At 44.3% G+C, this 24611-nt stretch overlaps 1 protein-coding gene across 8 annotated transcripts in view; it reads right to left on the reverse strand.

The window, feature by feature from the left end:
• The window catches only part of impdh1b (IMP (inosine 5'-monophosphate) dehydrogenase 1b), a 114857-nt gene that overhangs the window by 1256 nt on the left and 88990 nt on the right, over positions 1-24611 (reverse strand). For all 8 annotated transcript variants that reach the window (XM_061761960.1, XM_061761955.1, XM_061761954.1 and 5 more), the window contains one exon: positions 2904-3003. The gene's annotated coding sequence lies outside the window, so the exon portion shown is untranslated. The remainder of the gene's footprint in view (positions 1-2903; positions 3004-24611) is intronic.

Below are 24611 nucleotides of genomic sequence, written 5' to 3' on the forward strand. Positions count from 1 at the left end.
ACCGCCCGAAATGGAGACGCTCCAGCGGAGAAGACCAAGGCCAGATTACTAAACCAGTATGGGAAATTAAATATTTTTACACCCCTTCTCCCTGTCATTTTTTCTCAAAATGCCTTACTACACATGTTCTTTTTTAAACGCCTTACGATATATAGTCTTTGTTTTTAAACGCCTAACTAAAGATGGTCTGTTTCTTTCAACGCCTTATTATGGATGGGCTTTGTTTTTAAACGCCTTACTATTGACTTTTTAAAAATCCATTACTATACATGTTCTTCATCACGTCATTAAAAGTCATACCATGTCATTTTTATCATTAAATCTTAACTTTCTTTTTTTTATCCTTTTTTTAATCATTAAATCTTACTTTTGATCATGTCAAACTTCACATCTTCAACATCACAATATAAAATGCAATCTTACACTACATTATGTCGTAGCACAATTGTTTTACTATACAAATTATGATACCATCGGTCATGTCTTGCTGTAATTGGATACATTTGTATTTTTTATACACATAGTGCCAAACCCTGACTATGAGAAACTGAGCATAATGTCCACACATACCAACGTAACATCCAACAGTCTGATGAAGACCTTCTACCTTACAAGGCAACCACTCCACCACCTGTTCCAAGCTGTCTAGCAGCAGGCATTTTATCCAAATTACGAGGTCCGCTAAGGAACATCCCCCCCCCCCCCCCCCCCCCCCGTGTCGACGGCAAGGTGTAATTAATCACAGCTCTCTCAAACCGCTTGGACGAATGTGTGTGGGGGGGGGGGGTCGAATAGCTTCGCACTAAAAAGACGCAGAAAGTGGAAGAAGAAGCATGGAAGCTACTCGAGTTGGCACTTGAGATGCTGTCAATTAGCCGCAGCTCGTCGATAAGCAGCGGTGCGTACTCTTCTCCTCACATAAAACATCACCACCCCGCTGACGAAAGCTGTCGCAGGCTAATTGATACTTCTGTCCATCTCACCTTGGTGAAGGAACACTAACCGGGCATAAAGGTTCATCCATAGCATGAAGGTGGAACAAGAAAAAGCCCTATTATTATGACGGAGTGAACATTTACCTGCTCTTGCATTGTTGCTGAATCCTGAAGAAGATGTTTGGTTCAGAAATGAAATCAATTAAATCTCATTCATAGGACAATAATGCCACAAACATTGACGAGCTGGTGCAGTTTTGGAAAAATATACAGATTTGGATACCTTCCTACATTCAAAAGGTTCAGAGCAATGTACATCATTTCAGGTTCAAGTCAGTTTCACAGCTGCACCTTTCGCTATTGTGGGATCGGACCAACTGGAGTCGCTCTTGAATAATCGAATTAGCGATTCATTATTGATGGCACAGGAGACCAATGAATTTAGCTATACTATAACGTTTCCATTAGTGTACCAATTGTCCCGACATGGTCCCAGCTGTAACTATGAATCGGGTTTATTGCTTTAGTATACATACACATTTGGCTAGTCAAGTTTTTGTAGTTTTGGTTGGTTCATGCGCTGAAAATCTCCAAAGACAAAAGTGGAAGTGTCCGAGCTCGAGTCGCTTACAGGGATAATCGTGTCCCAATGCACGTGGCGGAACACGTGAAAAGATTAGCTCCTTAATGGCCGATCCAAGCGAGCCTGCCGCTCTGATCTGGCGGAGCGATCGATAAATCCACAGTCGGAGGACACATGATAAGGTCGAGAAGTTAGAAAGGAAGGCAGAGTACTCCCCAAAGTTGTCTCGTAAAGGTAAAAGAATCGGAATGCCCTTTTCCCCGAGACTTCTGCATCCAAAGATAAAGAAGCCTAATGTCACCGCGTGCCTTACGTAAGGAATCGATGCGCGCCGCTATCCTGCTAACCAATGTTGACATTTTGGCTCAAAGTCTATTGATTTACGGTGAGGACTGTGTAAAACAAACTAGTCTTGAGATTGAGATTTTCACTTAAAGAGCCATACTTTCTCATCAGGCATGAAAAAGAGGATCAGGGCAGACAATCAATGGCACATTGTGGGCTCGGCTCAATCGTGCCTCGCGTCGCAGAAAAAAAAGGAAACCGCAGAGCGGATAAATACTTTCAAGGACAAATTTGTCAAAGCGCTTCTTCCTGACTTCATAATTGAACCTCTGGGCGGCTTTAGAAAGTCGAAATATTTCACGGCCGGGAGAACAAGAAAAGACACGCAAAAGCGAGTCCAACTTCTTTTCTGATGCGCTTTCACACCGACGATGTTTTATTCCTTTTTGACACGGGTCGTGGGGTTTCATTTTGCAAGTCTGCAGCAAAGGCCCACGTGATTTTTTTGAAAGATTTTCACTTTGTTGAAAGGACTCTTTCTTTTTTTTTTTGGTTAACGAGTTGACTCCCTCAAACTTGATACATTATAGACTCCTGACAGTTTATTTCAATCTCAACTGCTTGCCCTGCAGGGTTCTTTTTTTCTTGTTGGCTTTGCTCCATACAACGTTGCTGACTATTCTCGCCGCTGTTTTGAATTCATGTCCAGTCGCCACATGCGTCCATTCGCAAACTCCTGACCACGCAGTCTTTCTTTCATTGTACACATACAATTGATGCTTTAGTGCTTTTTGCTACATGCTGCTGGCTATTGTTGCTGTTGTCCACTCGCACTGCATGTGTCACTGGAATTTCCCATTGAGGAACTAATTAAGGCTTATTTTATTCCACTGTAACCATCAGTGTTGTCCTCCAAGACAGGCCTGCCCGGGCTGCCTGGAGATGAAACTTTATCACTTTCCAACGACGAAAAGTTCAATTTGCCGTCGCTCCGATGCGGTGAAGCAAACAGCGTGAGGGGGAGGAACAGGAGGAGGAGGGGGACCATTGGGGAATATGCAAAGCAAGACATGAATACAGATCAGGTCGAATACATTTACCTCTCATCTCCACGCTGATGATGAAGAGCCGCTTTTTACGACGAATGCGCATCGCGCATCCGCGCCGCTTTCACGGTCACTCGTTTGAAATGCAGACGACCTGAATGGGAAAACAAAGATCAAAGTCAGTCAAAGTATTTACATGTCCACTTCCCCGGGACTCCTCAGATCAACGATACGATCGAGGGACTTCCGATGTTGGAGTAAGCGGCGACATTGTACCACGGACACTTTGTCCCACCCTTTTTGTCCAAAGACTTCACGTTTCCTTGCCAACCACAAAATTGCGACCCGCCGCGGCCGCCGAGCCTTCAGACTAAAAGCGCAGACGTCGTGTTCGCGAGCAGCCTGTAATTCCGCGTCCATTAAAACCTTTTCACACGTCGCCGGCACTCGGGTATTGGCGGATACTGATGACTGATTGTTTTTGCGAGGTGATTAGCTGTGATAATGACTCACATCTACACCTGTCAGCAGCAAAAACAACAAGCGTGTTGTACAGAAAACCATTAGCATCCGTGTCGACGTCTATTTCCTGAGTGAGAGATATAATGAGGCCTGCGCTAACAATGTAGATTAAGACTAATAGAGTATATGGGCTATCGTATACACAGCGCGGGGCTCGATGTGCTGCGCAAGGAAAAAATACAACGGCGATATAAAAGACCTCCTCAGCCTGGAAGCATCGCATAAAAGTCTGAATAATTCATACATTCTGCGCTTTCATAGTTGTATAATCTATAAAAGAGTTGCGGCACCTGTGGGGGATTTAAAACTGTGTCGCATGAGGAGGTTGAATGAACGTGGACTTGACACCCGCCTGACACATTCGGATTCGACTGACAACATATGATTGTACGACTCAATTCGAATTTGGCGGGACAAGTTGCTAACCGTTTTACGTTGACGCGACCTCGTACATCTTGGATCCTCCGTAATCCTGCCGATTCCCGTTCAGACTCGATTCTGGGCCTCTTCCAAAAGGCAAAGCATCTAAACTTTATACCATCCCTCCTTAACCTTTTGTGGAAAACGTCATCAGTCAAGGAGAGATGAAAAGGCGGTTTCTTTGTTTTTGGCCTAAAACGGCCACCGCGTCCCACAATGCAATGCAAAAACCGCGTTGCATTTTGCTCGATTTCAAAGCCTGGCATGCCTGCATGTCATGATTCCATATGCTCGCATTACGGAAATAGGGTGCGCTCTTGGCTCGCTGTGTCAATTTATGAATAAATAAGCCGGCGTGCTGTTTCGCTAGCCTGCAGTCAAAACACACACCAGCAGCTTCCCACTCGCCCAACCAAACAATAAATGTTACACGCTAATGTCGCTAACACATGGCTGCACGCTCCTCTATCACGCCGCAACCTATTGGCGGTGAACTTCCTGATAAATATTCATGCGGACTCTCCAGCGAAGGAGGTCAAGGAAGATCCAGGTGAGGCGTCAAGGGCGGCAGCGGTGGTGGGTGGCGGAGGGGGAGGCTGATAATGTCATCCATAATTGAAGACCAGGACAAGGGGATCGCATGAGGCGGCAGAAATTAGCCCGGTTGACCTGGCCAGGATGTGGAAACGGATCTAATGGGTTGCGTTTAAGGCCATTACTTTGCGAACGCGATGGATTTTGTACCATAATGTTTACATGCTGCTGGAAATTTACATTTTGTTCGCCTCATTAATCCAAAAGTCATTTTTAACTTACTGCCACAAAAATCAATACAACAAATACCAATTTGCTTCCTTTATGTCTGTGTAGATTGTCCTGAAAATACACAAAGGTTGAATGGAGGCAAATGGACTCCTCTCTTTTGTTGAATTTGTTTTTTCTTGTTTGCTGAAAATGTGAAAAAATGACTTGGGCAATTATGCTATTAGTTTCACGATTTGATGAGGGTTGTGACATCCAAAAAGTGGCCAAAATTTGGGGGGAAATTCAACCCCAAAGCCAATTTAACTTGGCAGACGCATAAAAAGTCTCAAGAAGCCATTTTGGAAAATGCACAAGGAGTCTGCCATTTTGGTTTTTAGTTTTTTCCCCCCATTCCGACACAGGTTAGAAACCACTAACCACTAACTTGACAGCATAACCCTCGTTGCAACCCAAACCCTGACCTGAAACCTTCCCATGGGATGATACCCCAATTTAAACTCGTCATACACCGTCAGACAAATGAATAAAAAAACCTATTTTCTCATCAACCGGTTAGGCATACAGCAAGTCCAGTTTTTACCCCCTCTTATTGCAGAGTCTACGTGTTGTGTGAAGCTGTGAGTAGATGAGAGAGAAGAACATGATTTAAGTCTCTACTGACCAGTATGAGGGCATGCATGACGTCACTCGCAATGGCTGCAAGTTGAAGTTTGAATGTAAACAAACAGAGAGGCCACTAATGGAGCTGCGGCGGCCCCGATACTAGTTTGCGCTCAGCTGGAGCCGCCGCGGTCAACTCAGCAGGCGGAGCGTTCCGGAACGTCTTCAATTCGTTGACCTCAGCAAAACGGCAAAGCGTGACGTCCACGAGACGCGTCGAGGCAACGTTAGACTCAGAGAAAACCTCCTGCCAGGAGCGTGTCTAAATAAGGGTGTGAGTCAGCGCAGTGGCGAGCAGCTCGAAGCGCTAATTTGAAATCCGAACTCTGGGAAGACACCCTAATTTGAAGACCTAACCTTTGTCGGAAACTCTGGGTTTGACACCTGAACTTGAAAACCTAACCACGTCTCGAAGGCCGACTTTGAGAGCTCAGCCAAGACTTGAAACCCAAAACATTGCTCTGACATAGTCTAAACACCCTTGACTTAACTTGACACCATAACCCTTGTTTGAAACTACACTTTGGGACCCTATCCCAGTCTAATTTGAGCACATAACTGTGGGATGACGCCCCAATTTGAAACTTTAACCTTTGCTAAAAACGCCAAACCAGGTTTGAAACCTGAACTTGAAACCCTAACCACGTCTTGAACTTCATTTCACACAAGACGAGACGTCCACGAGCGGCACGTGGGGGGAAACCTTCTGCCGGGAGAGCGTTCAAATAAGGGCATGACTCAGCACAGCGGCGAGTATCCCGCCAGACACGCTCCAAATGTCAGCGCTCTTCCCAGAGCAAGTCAAGGCTGATATCATTTCAAACCAATTTTGCACCTGTGCTTGTCTGCTGTTCGCCTTCCGGAAAAACACGCCCGTGTCGCGGCTCCAGGAGAGGCGGGAGCAAATGGGCCGTGCAAAAAAAGGCGCTTTTGGAAAATGCTCTTGCGTGATGAGCGCGCGTGCGTGCGTGAGATCAGTGTCACCCGTCACGTCAGCCACGACGCCGGGGTGTCAATCCAACGATTCGGCCGCCACGGCAACGGCAGACATGCCGGTGACAGTAACGCATGTCACATGATGACGACTTCTGCCACCGCAAAGGGGATGACGGGACAATTGTGACAGCACAAAAAAAAAAAAAAACAAGACGATTCTCCACAGGGCAACTAGAACAACGACCGGAGTGTAAACTGGCGGCAAAATCCGGAAAGAGCTTCTTTTTTTTTTTTTTTTGTAACGAGAAACCTTGAGCCTGACCTCAAACCATAATTGAAAACAAACTGACCCCGTCTTAAAAACGCAATTTGAAACCCTAACACAGGCTTGAAATCTTCAAAACCAAATTTGAACTGCTAACCATTGCTGAACATCCTAACCATACCAACCACTATCTTGGGTGGTCGTATCTACCGATACTATTTCATCACAATATTTTGCTCTAACAACGTAATGTGATCTTTGGTATCATGGAAGAAACCGGTTTGGAAATGCTTTGGGGAAAAATTCCCCAGATTTTGGGCTGCTCTGGCAAAACCCTTTCCAACGTGTCATCGGGGAATTCCGATTATCGGCCGTGGTCGGCCGTGCTCCTTCAATATTTCCTAGTTCCTCTCCATCTTCCTCCCTGTCGGTTGACTTTTGTTGTTGTTATTCCCGCTGGGCTTCTTGCGCCCGATTTCCAGCGGCTTTACTCACTCGGCCGGCTTCTTTTCATCTGGCCTTCGACACCCTCGTTCAATTCTTCGCCTCCCTCGCTCGCTCCTCCTCGTTTCCTCCATCCATAACCCCGCATGAGACTCCCCATGTGTGCCGCCGCCTATGCACAAACAACCTGTTTATTTACATTCACACACACACACGCGCGCACGCGTGCGTCCTGCTTTTTCCAATGACACTTCACAACAAGTACAGCAGCAGCGGTTTTAACCTTGGAAATACTGTTTTTCCATGTGACTTTCTTAATTGACGTTTACACAGCTGCCGAACAGATTTCCTGTGATTTTCTCCCCCGCAGATGTTGGGCCCTCAGAGGACATGAGTGGCTTTTAATTCCAAACATCTGCGGGAACGACGCTTACCTAACAAGTCAATACGCACCTATGGAGCTCGCGTTGCACACGAGATGGCGAATGTAGTGTGCACAGTTGAGATCCCGTTTGACAGATGTATTAAAAATGTCTGACTATGCATGGGATTATGTTGAATGTATGTATGAGTAGACAGTGATGCAGATTACTTATACAAATAAGGGTCTATAATGATGTAGAATATACATATTTTACAAAATGAATAATAAACGAACTCAACATGATTATTGTTTTATCGTATGAAAGAGTTGGTTAAAAAATGTTTAGCTTTTCTTGAGTATTTCTTAATTTGAATCCAATAAAATATAATAAACATATATATAACTAAAAAACAAATCTGATATTAAATACATTTATTTTACAAAAAAATACACACTCAAAATCATTATTTTGCTTTATTGTATTAAATATAAAATAAATAACACTCCCAATTCTTCCTGTATTTTTCGTTTACTTTTTAAATTTCTATTCATATAATTCTTTTGGGCTGGGTGGATTAAAAAAAAATTATCAACTGTCACTTTTTTATTTCATTTGTACCCCTGTTTGTTTGTTTTTTAGTTTCCCCCCAAAATATATACATATAAGTTTTGCTATTGCTATCTAACAGGTTTTTATTCCTACCCCCCCCCCCCCCCCCCCCCCAAAAAGAATGCTGTGAAAATGTTATTTGTTTTTCAGCTAAAACAACAACAACAAAAATGATAAAATTAAGTTTTTTAATTTCAAACATTTTTTGCATGTTTAGTTTGGCGGCCCAAAAATATATATATTTTTTTCATTTATATGTTTTCATTTTTCCGTTTCTATTAAAAAAGAAAAATGAATTTTCTTTATTTAGCAAAAAAAAAAAAATGTTGGACAGAAACCAGATTTTATGCAGTGGTAGCGAAAGTTGTTGTGGAAAAAAATATTGATTTCAAGCATTTTAAAGCAGGAAAAGCTACCATTTTTCAATCCCTGAAAAATACTTTTTTTAAATCAAGCGTTTCTAAACATTCCTAGCACCCGCGGGAACTTTGAAATCTATTTTCTCCACCCCGTCGTCACCATCGCTCAAACAGGCCCGGTGGAGCCCATCACTCACCCGTTATTGTCATGCGAGTCAAAGGACGTAACAATAAACAAATAAAAGCTGCAAATCAGTCAATAACGAGAAACTGGGACAGAGAGCAGCCACCCTGCCGGTTAATAAATTCCACTGCAGCGGGTGCAGTGCCTGCTGCCTGCCGGTGACCAAGATTGAAATTTGGGGAGGAGACGGAAAAGCCACGGATGGGGGAGGCGTGCGCATTGTCTGCATGTGCATGTCGGGGGAGCTTTTATCTTCTTTTAATACACACAACACACAATCTGTCTCTATAGGGGATTGAGGTGTCCAAAGGATGATCGAGAAACAATAAGGAAGCGTTCAATCTGACAACATAAAGCCTATTCGGCGGAATTCAGTACAGACTCTGTGGAAAATAATGACCCCCCCTCCCCACCAATATCATCTTGGGGAAGGCGACAATATTGCTGCTGTACTGTAAATATGGGACACATCATATCCATTCTTGACGATGCTTTATAACACAATGCATCTGGTGGGAATGCAATGCATCCTTGAAGTACTATTTCAGCCATTTGGATGGGATTTTCCATATATGAACACAGGCGTTGTTGTCTTTTGTCGGTTCTCTCTCTCTGACGTTGTTTATCCCAAGTTTCTCCAACTTGGTATTCCAGCAGGTGTTGTTTCTGATTACTTTTTGGGCTCCCTTTTCTCTTTGTGTATCCCCAGGTCTTTTATTGTTGCTTTTTTGTGCTCTCTTTTCGCCACGTTTATCTCTGAGGCGGCACTACAGGTGCTGTTGCTTTTGTTGTTTATCCTCCAGGTTCACCAAACAAATTCAAAAGGTGTTTTTTTTTGTAGTCGGGTCAATGTCACTTGAAAGTGCCTTTGGTGTCGTCATCTGAATCACTCAGTCAACATGAAAAGGTAGCAAAATAATGGAACTGAGGTCTTATTATAAGTGGCCAAACATTTGCACACATAAGCAGTATAATACGTCTCTTAAAATCTGTTTCCTTCATTTTATGCTTTTTTTTCCCCCTCATTGGATGCATGTGATTTTGCTCAAATATATATATATATATATATATATATATATATATATCAGCTCATCAGCATTCGGAACGAGCGTGTCCCATTCCTTTTTTAATGTGCGTGTTTAACAATGGCGGTTTGAAATGCGTGCTCTCGAAAACACAATTCCGGGGAGTACTCAAGTCTCCTATTTTTATTGCAATTATAATTTAAAGACGGAAGATTGTGTAACATCTGGCTCGTTTTTTTTTCAGGGGAAACTTTTTGAGAGCGATGCAAATATGTTCCATGCATTCAGGGCTAAACACTGGCGTCGCTTATTTGTATAATGACCGCATTCTTCACAACGGGGAACGTTGTGATGGGAATTGAGTCTCCGGATCACTTGAGTGAAATATTCATGGCGTTGCGCTACATATTATAACGGGACGAGAGAAGTAAGGGGAAGAAAAATGGATTCATCTTTTAAGAAGTTTTGGGGGAAAAGGGGGCAATTATTTGGGAATTCTCAAGCGGTCTTGAAACTTTTAGAGTGTTACGGCGTTATTGTCAAAGCCAGACCCCAATTGTTCTTTCAGCTATCCGCCTCAAATGGGCAAGGACATATCCAAGCACTTCCCTTCTTATTTCACTACTTTGAAGATCTTGCCACGGTCATTATTTTCAAGCTTAGTTCGATACCTGCGCTCGAGATTCTCAAAGATATTGAAGATAGCTGAGGTTGTACGAGACATTTGCTACTATTTTAACTATAAACTACTTTACGTGGTTATTGAGTATTTCAGTGCCCTATTAAGGCTTTTTATTCCTAAAATCCTGAGCTGTGGTGCAAACTAAATGGTCCGTGTTAGGCATGAGCAAACCACATCCCATAAACAGGTGACACACACACACGGACACACACACAGCAGTGAATGGAATCGCAGGCCTGTGTAATTACAATCAATAATTCATTTCCCCCTTTTCTGCCAGCACTTCAATTCAAACAAGCCGTCGCGCCAGCGCTGCCATCACGAGGCCTTCCGAAGCTATTCAGCCGTGCCGTAATTGGACGAGGGAGCTTTCCTCTTATTTCCTCGCATCCCGCCAAAATCTCATCAACTCAACGCCAAACGGAGTGGGGGGGGGGCGAGCACTCTCCTCGGGGTAATTGTCTTCCGACTCGCCCGTAAAGTTTGGGTCATTTGGGGAGCGGTGGGATCTTTGGGGACGGGGTGGTTAAGTGCCACACAATGTGACGCTATTTACAGCCTCTATTCACAAGGCAAACGGACCAAGAATTCATCCAGTCCAGGGGTTGAACATCATAAATGCTGCGCCGTTTTATGTATTTTGTAGCCAGCGATGTGTCGTCAACGATCACGTAAGGACAAAAATTTCAACGAATCAATCAAAATAAAATGTAGGAAAGATTACCAAAAACAACCTTTCTAAACTTCGACACAAGAATGCATTTTTTTTTTCTTTATGAATTTATATGTCGATATACCACAATAACTAAATAACTAGACTATCATGCCCCAAAAATCATTTCCTTGGTTCATTGTGTCTTTTCCCAGATATTATTTTCTTTCTTTCTTTGATGCATAAAACCTAAAAAAAAAATATTAAATTAATTCTGCAACATGTTATGAAGATTTGCGAATATCTTTTCAATGTTTATTCAACAAGTGTGATATTCCAAAGTAACTAGAGTTGTCCCGATCTGTTTATGCAAATCAGGGACAATAACATAATTTTTAGATGATCAGTATAGAGTAAAAAAAAAAAATCAGATTTTACATTTTTTTTTCTTCAGATTTAAAGACAGTTGAGAGAATTTGGATGTGCTCCCTCTTTTTCTTCTTACTTCATTGACGAGGTTTCGGATGAGCACTCGGTATTTTTCCTGAATTGGCTTTCTTCAGGTGTCCGATTGGTTAAAATGGCCTTAGAGTTAGTGGTTATAGCGCCACCTGTTGCTCTGACATGGACTTAAAAGGTGGATTTGACTGACTACTTAGCCCGAATCTGACACGTCATCTGCTGCTGGGCCTGCGTTATTGATCATCAGCGCCGCAGTCAGACTCGTCATCATCATTTTGACTTGACTGATCAGAGTCGGCGCGACCGTTGCCGTCACCGCTGTCAAGCGCGGGAGCTGGCGTCACTTTAAAGCTGCCGAGCGAATCCCGCAGAGTGTCAGGCAGAAGATTGCTCAGGGACGCCGCGAGGATCACGGCTAGCTAAAAGTTACGCCACGGCGGCGCATTTCTATCCGTGTGTGTCAACCGTGGAGATAATGGCGCCGGTGAATGGGCGGCACTGTCACCCTGCCATTCCCGCCTCGCCGGCTGGGATTTAATGTGACACTTATAGCAATTGCACGGCGAAGCCCTTCCGCCCGACAGCGAGGAAGCACGCCTGGATGGAAATGAGATTGTCATGTGTCAAGCACGCGCATCAGACCTGCCGCAAGACTGACACCAGGGAAGACGACGGCGAGAAAGCACCCCATAGAGTCCACGCTTGAAAGCGTCCATGTTCTTATCTACAAACCACGACGACAGCATGGCGCACCGTCCCAACATAAACACACAAACCAACTTGATTTAGTATCTTGCACAAAATGACTATGGTAACACATCAGATCTGGCAACCTGAATTCCCATGGAAATATAATTATTACAGACTTAATTTTTTTCCGTGGACAGCCTGGTACCCCACATTTTAATGGTCCCTACATTGAATTCTCTTGCCGGCCCTGAAGCAGGAAAAGGGAAAAGTGGGACCATCTCAATACCGCCAGGCTTTCCCGTATCAGTCGAACACCTGGACCGCTTGAAGGTGCCCGGCGCTGACCCTCTTAGAAGCTGATAGCGGGACGGCGAGGAAATTACCATGACAATACATCAAGTGTGGGAAAGACAGCAGTGGGAGTAAAGGTGGGGCCAAGGAAGGCCATGGATTTTATGCCTCAGGAGGCGACTTGCTGTCAATCAGACGTCCAGAGAAAACCACACACACACACACACACACACACACACACACTGGCTAATAAACATGCATGTAGCTGCTACATGGCCGCACTTTCATCAAGACAATCGATATGCTCAAAAATAAGAAATCATCGAGTGTGGCCAAGTGCGCTGACAGCACACTGATCCATATTGATGTGCTGAGCTACAATGAGAGATGACACAACACACGCACCTATACGGTTACACACACACAAAAGCTGGTAATTAGCTAGCCTGACAGAAGATCCCATGGCAAGCGAGGATAACTGCAGTGGAATTTGACTAGGAAAAGCAACTCCAAGGATGGCCGCTGTGGAGTAACAGAGCCTAATTAAGACATAGAGATAATTGGGAGGATTGTTCAGAGAGAGAGAGAGAGAGTGAGAGTGTGTGTGTTCGTGTACAGTACCCCCAAGAATGCGCACAATGCAAAATAAACTCACGATATGATACTGTAGTGATATTTAGATAATATCACCATGCAGGGATTATGTGTGAATCACTCGATCTTCGAATACATTACCACATCTAAAACAAAGTAAAGATCGCCAGCTGCATTCTAACCGGAGCCCTTTAGTTATTATTATTGCTATAACAATGTGATATTTTGTTAACAAAAGCACAATGCAAGGATTAGGCGCTAATCAATAAATTGGTGCAAAAAGGATACGTTGTGATAGCAAAGTCGACAGTCTTATCGGAGATTTTTTGTCAGCCAAACTTTAGAGAAGGCACTATATATATTGAATTATTATTATCCCAAGGCAATAGTTTTCCCACCATTTTATGACGATAGAGGGATTAAGCGAGAATTCAAAGAAAAAAAATCTTCTGTGCTTTCCACTACCGCGACACCTACTCTGTTCATAGCCTGCGTATCCATTCTTTGTTGGAGTGCGAGGTGCCTAAACTTGTCCGACTTCCGTGTTTGCATTTCTCTCCCTCCAGTCAAGATTCACCGCTTAATCCTTATCGTTTCCTAGAAAGCTGTGCTCATGCAAACAATGCATTCTACAGGGATTTGTCCATCAAACACACATGCTGGGCGCAACCCTCTTCCACGCGTAACGGTGGCAGTACAGTTGGATTCCAGCTGACGAATGGAATATGTCGACGGCAGTGAATGAGTTAAATTGGCAATGGGACAGCGACAGTGGCTGATAACAATGCAATATATCACGATATCAATATTTTGCCCCACACTGTGTGCACAAATAGGATTGGAAGCAACTGTAGCAGCGGGGGCGGCGGCGTGGACGTTTAAGAATGGTGTCGCCTGATGAAAAATGAGCCTTCCTCGCGGACAGTCTTCCGCTACCGCACGCTCTCGACACAACGGAGCCTTGGGGATGGATGAGGAATTTTGGGATATTGTGGCCTGATGTGTCACAGCTCGCTGGCCTCCTGACTGGCTGCTCGGATTGTGCCAGAAAACTCACACGAGGAAGGACGGGGAATGTTCCAACGCCTCCTATAGAGTACTCAAACACGCATGCTTGCCTGACTCCTTGCGGAAACACTTTCATCACATGCATGGCGTGATATTAGTTGAATGAAAGGGATGATTAATTGAAAGGCGGCTGGCTCTCGGTTACTAAGACATCGATTCTCAGCCGCCGCGATTATGCATCGCGCATCAGCAAACGTATTCATCACCACGAAGATAATTTGATTTTTAGCCCGGCGCGTGCCTGCGTCGCAGTTTTGCTTCCCAGGTGAGGTCATCCCTCTCAAATCCCTGCGACAGGGAAGAATCCCTCACCTATAGCGCCGGTCTCTCCCTGGCTGGGCGAACGGCGCTTTTTATGGATGAGGCATCTAATGACGGATCAGTCTTGTGTGATGAACCTTTTCCCAAGCCTGGGAATCACATGCCGGCTCAATTATCACTCCGGAGCCCACCTATTGTTCAGGTGGCATGCGCTTGCTAAGAGGAGGTTCATACCTTCCACATTTTGCATTAGTGCGCATCAATTATGCAGGTGGCGGCAATTACATATTTATGTATTCTGATAATTACACTTTTAATACAGCAGATGTCGGCTTCGCTTATTGCACTTAATGAAAATGAATGACAGACCACTTTTCCATACGGCGCATGGGCGGTTTCAGAACGCCGCATCTCAGTTATTGATTAGCGCCACTTAAATAACACGCTTGTAATTTCATTGCCGGCGCTCACCGCGGATTTGCATAATCAAAACCAAAATGGCTTCTTTACATTAATTCCCAGTGTGTGCTTGTTGTTCTTTTATTAATGAGGCAAGAGCGGCGGATACTAGCAGTAGCCATAGCGCAGCTACTTCATAATGCATCATTAGTCAGTCACCGGAAAGCTGTTCGCATAAGTCGACCCGGGGAACAAACTCTAGCGTGAACGGTGGGAAAAAGGAACTTTATCATGCATGACGCTCAAGATACTGGCGTCTAAACACTTGGCTCGATGGAAGAATTTCAGTCTAAAAAGATGTCCAAGGTGGCCGCACTGAAGCTGCATATTGCGTGATCTTGGGGTGATCATCTTTCCACAGACTAATTTTACTGCAGACTAATCTAGCAATAAGCGCGAGCAAGAAGGACAAACATTGAACAAACGGTAACAAAATAAACTGCACAGCCACAACTGACGCCGGAGTCACTCAACATGAAAACTGGCTAACAGGTTAATAGTCAGCCAACTGTACACTCTCATTCGCCGGCTCCCATGTCACTCACCAGGCCAGGCTCCACCATATGAGGCCGCACACATTCAAAGTCACAGATTCTACAGTGCAAAATGTGGGGACGGTAATCTCAAGCAGGCAAAAATCATACCTGTTAGATGGGACGACGCATTTAAATGCTGTGTCGCTGTGTAAAAGCGTGTCCAGTGGCAGAAGATTTCTGCGCGAGAGAAGCTTCTGTCTAACAGGGCTTGCTTTTCTCATTCAAGTGCTATGCTGGCAAACTTAAAGAACCCGCTGCTGTTGGAAAAGCACGCTTTCCCCGGTCAGGCCTATTAAAAGCCGCTTTCGCTGACCCGTGCAGCCAACACTACCGCTCGCCTCTGCGGACTCGCTGCCTACACCTGACATCATCATCAGCCTTCCCTCATTTGGCGCTCGAGCAGCCAAACATCAAGAATGCAGTTTCGCTGCACAAGACGAGCATTTGAGGGCTTACAGGGGGGATTCTACTCGTGTTCAATCTAAATGCAGATTTCATGAAGCGGATCCCCGCACTGGCTGGCTTGCAGGGGGAAAATGAGTCGGGGAAATAACCTTGACTCAATCCAAAAATAAATAAATCAAAAATAAGCCCTTGAGTTCTATTTAGCTCCTTTGCAGGTGAGATGACCACAGTCTTGTATTGATACATATCATTGCTTCCATGAGCACACGTTTGGATTTTAAGTGACTGGAAATGAGCGAAGGGGCAAAATGAAACGAAAAATGCGAGGGGGCATCGCGACATTCACGCACTTTATTTTTTTCTACTCAAGCGCTTAAAGGCAGTCCTTCACTGAGCCTTGTGACCACTGACAGTGCTTTAAATGGCGAGTGTTTTCCTGCATACTAATGCTATGCAAACAGAGCTAGAAGTCTTTAGACTTGAAACACTCGTATTTAGATTCAATTTTCGATTCGATTTTTCTTCTACTCCTACTACAAGCATATTAAAACGACAGGTATGGACTTGATATGCATGTAGCAGGACATCAAATCAAATCTTCCTCAACTGTACCATATCCTACCCACTGATTTGATATGCTCCCAGTGCCAGACATAAAAATCAAATCTTCAACCTAAGGCCTTCCTGTCTACAAGTTTTCCCGAGAAACATTTTGCGATATCGTGTTCATAGACAAATGCTGACGTGCTTGGCAGATGTAATCATTACTGAATCAATACAAGTCAGAGGTTGCAGAGGAGTATGAACTGCAGCGCAGTCCTAAAGTGAGAAGCTAATACTTGTTTCATGACGTATGAGATTATATATTTGTTTTTTTTTTTTATCTCCCTCGAGAGACGTCAAAAAAGCCAAATACTGCACACGGGTGTGACAAATGACACGGCCGTGTCAAAACAATTCTGCCCTGCAATATTTGCGCAAAGCAGCTTTAATGCTGTGGCGGAAACGCACATTTCATATTCATGAGATGCATCTCGGCCTGGCTTCTCATGTGCGAGGCACTGATTGACTGGTTTATAATTGTCGTGGTCATCAATCCAGCAGTCCTGACAAGGACAGAAAGGACATTCAGCAGAAGAAAAAAAGCACGCTGAGCTGGCAACGCCTGTGCCAGGAAAGCGTAGCGGAAATTAATACTCTGGGACGAAAGGTGTGTCGTAAATTAGGTAAACAAGCATCTCATCAAAACTGAAAATAACTTTGCATCAGAAGATTAGACTAATCCTGCTCTACAAACACCCGCCCTCACATCCGTGTTGCATCGTTGCTGCGACCTGTTGCCGTGGCAACTGCAGAGCGCCCAAACAGCTGTGTCGGGGCGGTCGCAGGCAGATGGGGTGAGCTCTCATTTGCTCATCAAAACGCTGCCAAAGCTGTGTTTGTGGCCCTGACTCTTGACTTGAGACTTTTCAAATTGTTTCTCAGGTTTTTGACAAGAGGCTTAACGCAGCGGACAGATGTCGACTCGGGCTCAAGCTACCCGATGAGAGATAAAGTCATTAACATGCCAGTGTGCTGATTGTAATTAAGTAAAGGAAATTGCGAGTGGTTATTATTTTCTAATTAAGCCAAAGTCATTATTCACCTCCCACGCTCTTCTTGCATCATAGTCATCAGCAGACAACCTTTTCCTTTAATCTACATTTTAAATGTTCCCCACTGCGGCTGTGATTCTACTCTCAAGCCCCTTTCAAATTGCCAGGATTTTCGTTTTCTGTTTTTCGTGAAAGTCGAATGACAAATTTGCCTAATTCGGTGAGGCTGTTGCGGCACACACTGAATTGGAGAAACCAAAAGACAACTACGACTCAAAGATGCAGTAGTAACGATAATACACATTTGAAACCAGTAATATTATATATATCTGGAATTCTATTACAGTCTATCGGTAAACAACACATCGCCACGCATCCATTTATCTAATGGCGGGATGTCGAAGCGCATACGGACATGGCAATGTCTTGATTCGCTGGGTTCAGTGTGAAAGAGACAGGTGAATAAATGCCAGCTCCACTGTGGGCCTTTAGAATTTAGGCACCCAGATGCTCCAACGCAGGGGTGTGGTGGTATTTTCCACTGGGAAACAAACAAGCGAGAAATTGATGGAGGAGTGAGCTTGCCATTTCCCAAATCACATCCTGAGGATCTTAAGTGCAAGAGAGGGGATGAAAATAACAGGATGGGGCTTCTTCGCTGATATCAATCCGCCCGCCGCTTGTCCCTGACAGATGGCCTGAACCACTATCCATAATTACCAGCAGTCAGAGCACATAAGAGACCATGAAAGGAAGTCCCTTCACTCCAGGACAACATCCATTCCCCCACCTGGTCACCTCTTAGAATGATGTGTGGAATTGCTTGTGTCTTGCTCAGGCCAGGGTTTGGCCAACCTTGCTCCCGGTCAATAGAATGGCATGTCAATCGGCAGCTCCATGACCTCAGATTGATGCCTGGGTGTTGATTAGTGCCAGAACACACCCGGACACCTTAGTAGAAGCCCAACACCATTATTGATAAATTCCACGCATCTTAGATCCTTGGCTTTGTCCCTCGATCCGTGAGCTAATCTCAAGAGGTGGTTTGAAGTACTGCCAGCGTGGAAGCAACAATTTGACAGCATCTGGAGACCATAAAAGACGTCAGCGAGTAATGAACTTTGGGAGGTCATGGTTCTGTGAACCAAAGTAATGATTTTTTTTTTCTTTGGGAAATACATCTTAAAAACAGGATGTGATGGTGGCCTTGAAAATGTCAGTGGACCAGAACCTTTTTACATTCAGACTGATTGTACTTTGATGTCTTGCTTCACTGGAATCAAAACCTAACACGGTTGATTTCCAGCAAACCGGTGCACAAAAATGTCCTTAAAAATCAAAGCTCTGACTGTAAATAAATAAATGAATAAAAACAGCTCTGGTCTACTGCACCAAATTACTGGCAGAAGCGCCTATGTAGGCCACCGGCAGCCTTTTAACATTCACCAACGTTATTTGATGTGAGTTAACAAAGCTGATCAAATAACCCGCCAACGCGAGCGGGAGGGAAACAAATCTTGGACCGGCGGGGATCCAAAAAGGACCAGAGTAGTGTCAAAGGAAATTCGAATCAAACGGAACACCGGTAGGACTTGGAGCGATAATATCTACTCGTCGCCCCAGCCCCCTTCCCTTCCATTGTGACATATTCTTCTTCACATTGTTCCCATCCTCCTCCCAGACGGAGGGAGAAGTCCGAGGAAACTTTTAATGAACAAGCTGAGTGTCTTTTTGGAATCACTTTGCGATAAGTCGATAAGCACCTCCCGCGTTGTAAATGGAGCCGCGGTGGGCTGAGGTCAGATACACAGCCCGGCGTGAGGGCTTGACCGGACAAAACGAGATGACACCTGTGGGGCGATTAGCTCAGATTTCTATTCGTAGCTGGCCAGGCCTGTTGGACTCTGATATAAAGACTAACATCGGATCTTGGAAATATTTTTTTTGATGCCAGTGAGCTAGGATATATCATGGCATGACCAGATAAAGCCTTGGAAATGCCACTGACACGGCTAATTGGGTTCCTTATTTTAAGGGCTTTCGGAGGACCCGCGTCAACGGTGATGGATTAGCCTCGGACACAAACAAAAAAGCATGATATGGTGTCACAGGACCACATTAATGCTCCTGAACCGGCCATGGTTTCTTATCGTGTAATGTTATTATTTGTATTAGAGGGTGTGGGCATGAGAAAGCGTGCAATGCAATTCTCTCATCAAACAGGAATAAGTGCTTATTAAAAAAATTACAATTTCAAAAAAAGACAAATACAAAAGAGACGCACAGGCGAAGGCGTCAATCCAAAGCCCTCTGGAGCCTGTCGTAATTTGCCGCAATGCAGATGATATGTGGCATCGTTAGAGTCACCAAGCGTACACTTCATTGACCCCCGGCAGTATTAACGAGATCAACCTGTTCACTTAATGGACAGCCGCCCCTGCCCTCCTACTCCTTTGGGAGCATGAATGGTGGGAGAGGGACCCCAGCATGACCTGGCCAGTGTAAATTGTTGGTCTTCTGACTGGAAGTGGATAACCTTGACCACCCTTACAAGCCTTCACAGTCTTTACTGAGCCGTAAATGCATGTGTTTGAATGACCTCTCAACAGCACAGAGGTTTGCTGCACGTTTAACACGGCAAATTGGAAGCAACCTTAATTGAACTGAGCTCAGCACATCAAGCGATTTGAAATAATATGCGCTGATAACTCTACCAAGAGGTCAGAAATAAAGTGTTGCTGTCTAATAGGGTTGTAACATAAAAGAAAATAATTCTAATTTTTGCTAGGGTACAGGGTATAAGGGACAGGAAGTGTAACGGCCTCTTGCTCTGGCCACACACTACTTTGTAAACGAAATACAGTACGGCTTGGGCTCTGGCTGCTTCTGGCAGTACGTTAACTCATGTTTGTTTTGAGGGCATAATAATTGAAGCTGATCTATTATACTTGCCTGCACTGTTCATGGCCTAACAAGAAGAAAATATCAGTCACTTGTTCCTGTTAATAATAAAGATGCACAATTTTGCCTTTTTCTCCCTTACTGTACCGAATGTGAACTGAAACGTAGCCTTAAAAATCAAAGTACAAGATTTTTGGTCTACCTTCAGACCCCTACTGTCTAATTACATTGTGTGGACCATGAACTTTGGACTCAAAATGGAAGAAATGTGTGTTTTGCCAAGAACAAACAACATACCGCATTGCGATTTCTTTATGATTTCCATTAAGGCAACAAGTCACAGCCTCGTTTCAGTCAGCAGTAAACATAAGACTGTCAACAAGTTTGTCGTTGTACCAAACAAACCTCCACATCTCCAGCTCGTTAGGCCCAATCAAAGCCAACAAACTGACGCCCGCAGATGGAGGGGGGAAAAAAATCCCTTACTTAGCCAGAGGAATAGGTGAGGTGTGATATTTGTAAGAGGCTATTCGTCATTATGATCCACGCACATGCCACAAACAGATGAAATGTAAACATAATATCATTTGCTGGGGCTTGCCATGCATGAAATAGCTTTTTTTACTCAGCATGAGCGTAATAAACAAAGTGACGTTCTCTGGTTCATTTGCAGTCTTTTTAAGTGTTTTTTTTTGGTTTTGTTTTTTTGTGGCGGTGTTCCGTTAATGGGCAGAAAATAATACTGGCATTCTCGCCAAATGACAGATAAGCTGAAATCACATCGGTACGAGTTGTTTTTTACACAGGGATGAGGGTGGCTTCACTTGTTAATGGAACATTCTTCAGATGCAATAGATATACAGCGCGCAGCATGTTCTCAATGCAGGTACTAATCCTCTCCTGTGAAAGAGTGTCAAGACATTACAGTCCTTCACTCTGTGTTAGTGCTGCCTCCGCGGATTTAGTGGGTCAAGGGGAGTCGAGCACGGTGGGATGGCACGAGCACTGTCCGTGCCAAGAAAAGGTCAGACAAAGGGCTGTGCTAGACGAAGAACTGCCCAGACTAGCGTCATTTCAGCGAGGTCGGCAAGCCTGTTAGGCTTCCACTCTGGGTCAGGGGAGGGGTGCAGTGCTACAGTTATTGCCAAACACTATCTGGTATTAAAAGCCAAAAAGCAAGTGTTTGGATGTTTCTCTGCAGCGCATGCAGTAGAGCTCTGCGAAAGAGAAAAAGATGCATGGTGGTAAGAAGGCCATGGATGGGTCCATTTACCTCAGGTGGTGAAAAAAAAAAAAGCCTCTATCCACACATTTATGAAGATCCTTACTATAACTTTAATGGGTTCTTCCTTGGCCTATGCACCATCTCTCTACAAAAGTGCTGTGAAATCACAACACCAACCAACTCACTATGAAGCAGGAAGGGTATGGGTGGATAGGAATACTTTTTTTTCCTGGGGTCAAATGGCAAAAAGTGGAAACAACAAAATTAATTCTTCTGTCTCAGGCCACCGAGTTAGGTGGGAATCCATTGTTGTTGTTTTTTTACCCTGCTAATCAACCAACCATCAAAACATACCCCACTTGGAAGAGGTAAAAATCCATCCATTTAGCCCCCGTATGTCCATTTGCTATGGCTTATCCTGGAGCCTATCCCAACCAACTGTGGGTGTGAGGCAAGGTACACCCTGGACTGATAGCCAATCGCAGGGCACATTTTCAGAACGACTGTTAGCGTGCGGCAAATCTTTGCAGATTCACTGGGCAGACAGCTTTGGGAGAGCTTGCTCTGAGCTATGACGTGCTAACAGATGATGCCTGAGGAACCCGAGCGCTGATGCCCAGTCAGTGCTAGACAAGGCAGGCTGATGGAGCAAGTGGGGATGCAGGGAGCTACTCAGGCATGGCAGAGGGCGAACAGGAGGGCTGGTCAAGCTTAGCAAGACAGCAGAGCAAGCTAACAAGAGTATGAAGTAGAATGAAGGGCCCCAGTGTGTGACACAAAACATGGTTGCATCCTCACAAGACCAAGAAACAGAGACATGATTAAAAAAAAGGTCAGGTGACCACTGATGCATGTCCTCACGCCTCTGCACTGCTCCCATCAGCGGCCCCTGTTTGAGAGATCACGGTCAATTAAATTCAAACATATCCATGGAATCAATCAGCGCACTGATAAATGAGCTCATTAGTCGCAAGAGGAATGAACAAAGACAGGATATCAGCCAGATCACTATCAGCCCCCAACCATTTCTCTGTCAATGGAAATCTCCATAACGCCGCGGTTGCATAGAACGTTTATGTCGAACATTGAAATAAACTGAATAAATTCAATGAAGACATTCCTCAATTATTGATTATTAAGAATAGTGTCAATCATGTGCATTACAATCGTATATAACATTCCCAAAGTGAGGGTTATGTTGTTATTTTCTTAAGCAATGGAGGTGAAATGTGCAAGTCGTTCAGACTCAAATATTTGGCTGCCAGGATGTAAAAATAATTTAGACTCAAATAGTTGTCAATACAGGAGTATACAGGAAGAGAGCTCAATTTCTGAACATCTGAATAGAAAATAACCTTTCAGGAAAAAAAAACCCCACCTAAACTGGTGGAAAATGAATGGAGGGAGGTTCTCCAAGCTACAAAAGAAACCGCTATAACTTTGAAGCAAGTGTTGTTAGGCTCTGGACTCAGAAGAATCGCTGGACTTAAGAGTTTGTGAATTTGAATGTAAGCAGTTGAGCTCTGAGTCTCTGGTGGCCAGAGCCATGTGTTCGTGATTTCCGGAATTAGGAGGTTAATCATCAATTATTAAGACCATTATGGCAATATCATTTCTTTAGTACATCCATGAAGATTAGTACATGAAGATTCCCCCTGCGATGCTGCCAAGGCAGGAAGCTTTTTAGCCAAAAGGGGGTTGAGACAAGGGAGGAAACAATCACGGGAAGGCCTAGAAAAAAATCTGTCTGGCATCTGTTATGATGCTAGAAGACATTTGCGGCAAATGCATGTCTTTGTTTTTAACTGCTTTATCTTACTATCACTAAATCAGTCCATGACTACAGCGGTGATAATATCCCTTTTACCTCCCACACGTAAACAAAACAAATACAATTCCAGTATTTGATGCATTTTTCAACATTGTGCCTGCGCAAACACCTCAGCAAGCAGAGCCAAGCTTCGAAGAGTTACAGTACACAAACTGTATGCACCCCCGGTGGGACATCCCTCCCTCTCAGCATGGCGATGGATCTCGCAAGAGACGGCGGTGAAACAAAAACTTTTCTGGACAGCTTCCATCTCTCTATTCCAAGTGGAAGAACAAAGCTAAATGTGGAGTAACATGGGAGTACGTCTACAAAGCATGGACGAGGAAGCCGCAGAGGTGTGGCTGCAATTCCCAAATCTTGCCATTTGAACAAGGCTGTGATTGCTCACGGTCGCTTTGTTGGAAAAAAAAAACAACAACAACATTTTCAAGGTCCTGGATTTGTCTTTAAAATGTACCTAAAGGTTGGTGACACATACGATCATATTCTTTATATTTTTTACTGCGGACAGAGCCGAGATGACATTTTGATTAAACCGCGCTGACAAACTTTATTTGCCTCAGCTATTTCCCACGGGACTTGCGCGGTGGCGCTCTGGCCGACTTCAGTCGCCGGCTATCGATCCTCCGCGGACCTCATGTCGGACGCCCGTTGCCGCGACAAGCGCTATAAATTATGGAGTGGGCCCACAGATGAACAGCGCGTCTCCCGAGTGAGTTGGCGAGTCGCAGTGCACCTCATGCAAGAATCCACTGCAAAGTTTAAACAGACAGAAAGGTCAAAAGGTATCTGAAGCGTATGGCCATGGAATACTATTGATCTTGTGTAAATTCCAGTTTGGCATGTGGATATTTGCCTTTGCTGTGCTAATCGCGAGCGATACAAGAGCTTTATCAAATATACAATACAGTATGTTTATGATGGTGGTTGCAGGTTGCAGTGGTGCACAGCTTCCCTACATCATACCGAGTGCTGTTTTTGCAACTGAGAACCGCTGCCACAGTAAGACATTTGACAAAACTACCCGTTTATCCATAATTCAGAGCGAAAACCTGATTTAGACTTAAACCATTACCTGCTACTTTCTGTCAAAACCTTAGAGCATCTCATCCCTAGATGACGAGACAATTCGGCGGCAACCTCCCGCCTCAACAGATGAGTGATGCGCTATATCCAACGTGACGAAAGGAAAAAAGTTTGAAAAACAAAAAGATGAAGAGACGTAAATGCGCGATGACGATGGCAAATAAAAGTGCCGGTTTGAGGACATTCTACTCAACGTGTGAGCAGTGTCAAAGGTAACGTGGCGTGACAGCAGGCAAGTTGTCATGGACAACCCCGACGCATGACCGGGGTGAACCAGACTAAGTGGTGGTGGGGGGAGCTCGAGCGTGGAAGAGGACGCTCTCCTTCATTACATTTGTTGTCCTCTGAGAGCTCATCTGTTGCTGTGGGAACCACAAGGCTGAACACACTTCAGGGCATTGCTGTTCATACTCACACGTAAGAACAGTATCATCAGTTACATCAGCAGTCCCTAAAAACTGAAAAAATAT

Source organism: Phyllopteryx taeniolatus, chromosome 22 (assembly GCF_024500385.1).
Source record: "Phyllopteryx taeniolatus isolate TA_2022b chromosome 22, UOR_Ptae_1.2, whole genome shotgun sequence".
Lineage (NCBI taxonomy): Eukaryota > Metazoa > Chordata > Actinopteri > Syngnathiformes > Syngnathidae > Phyllopteryx > Phyllopteryx taeniolatus.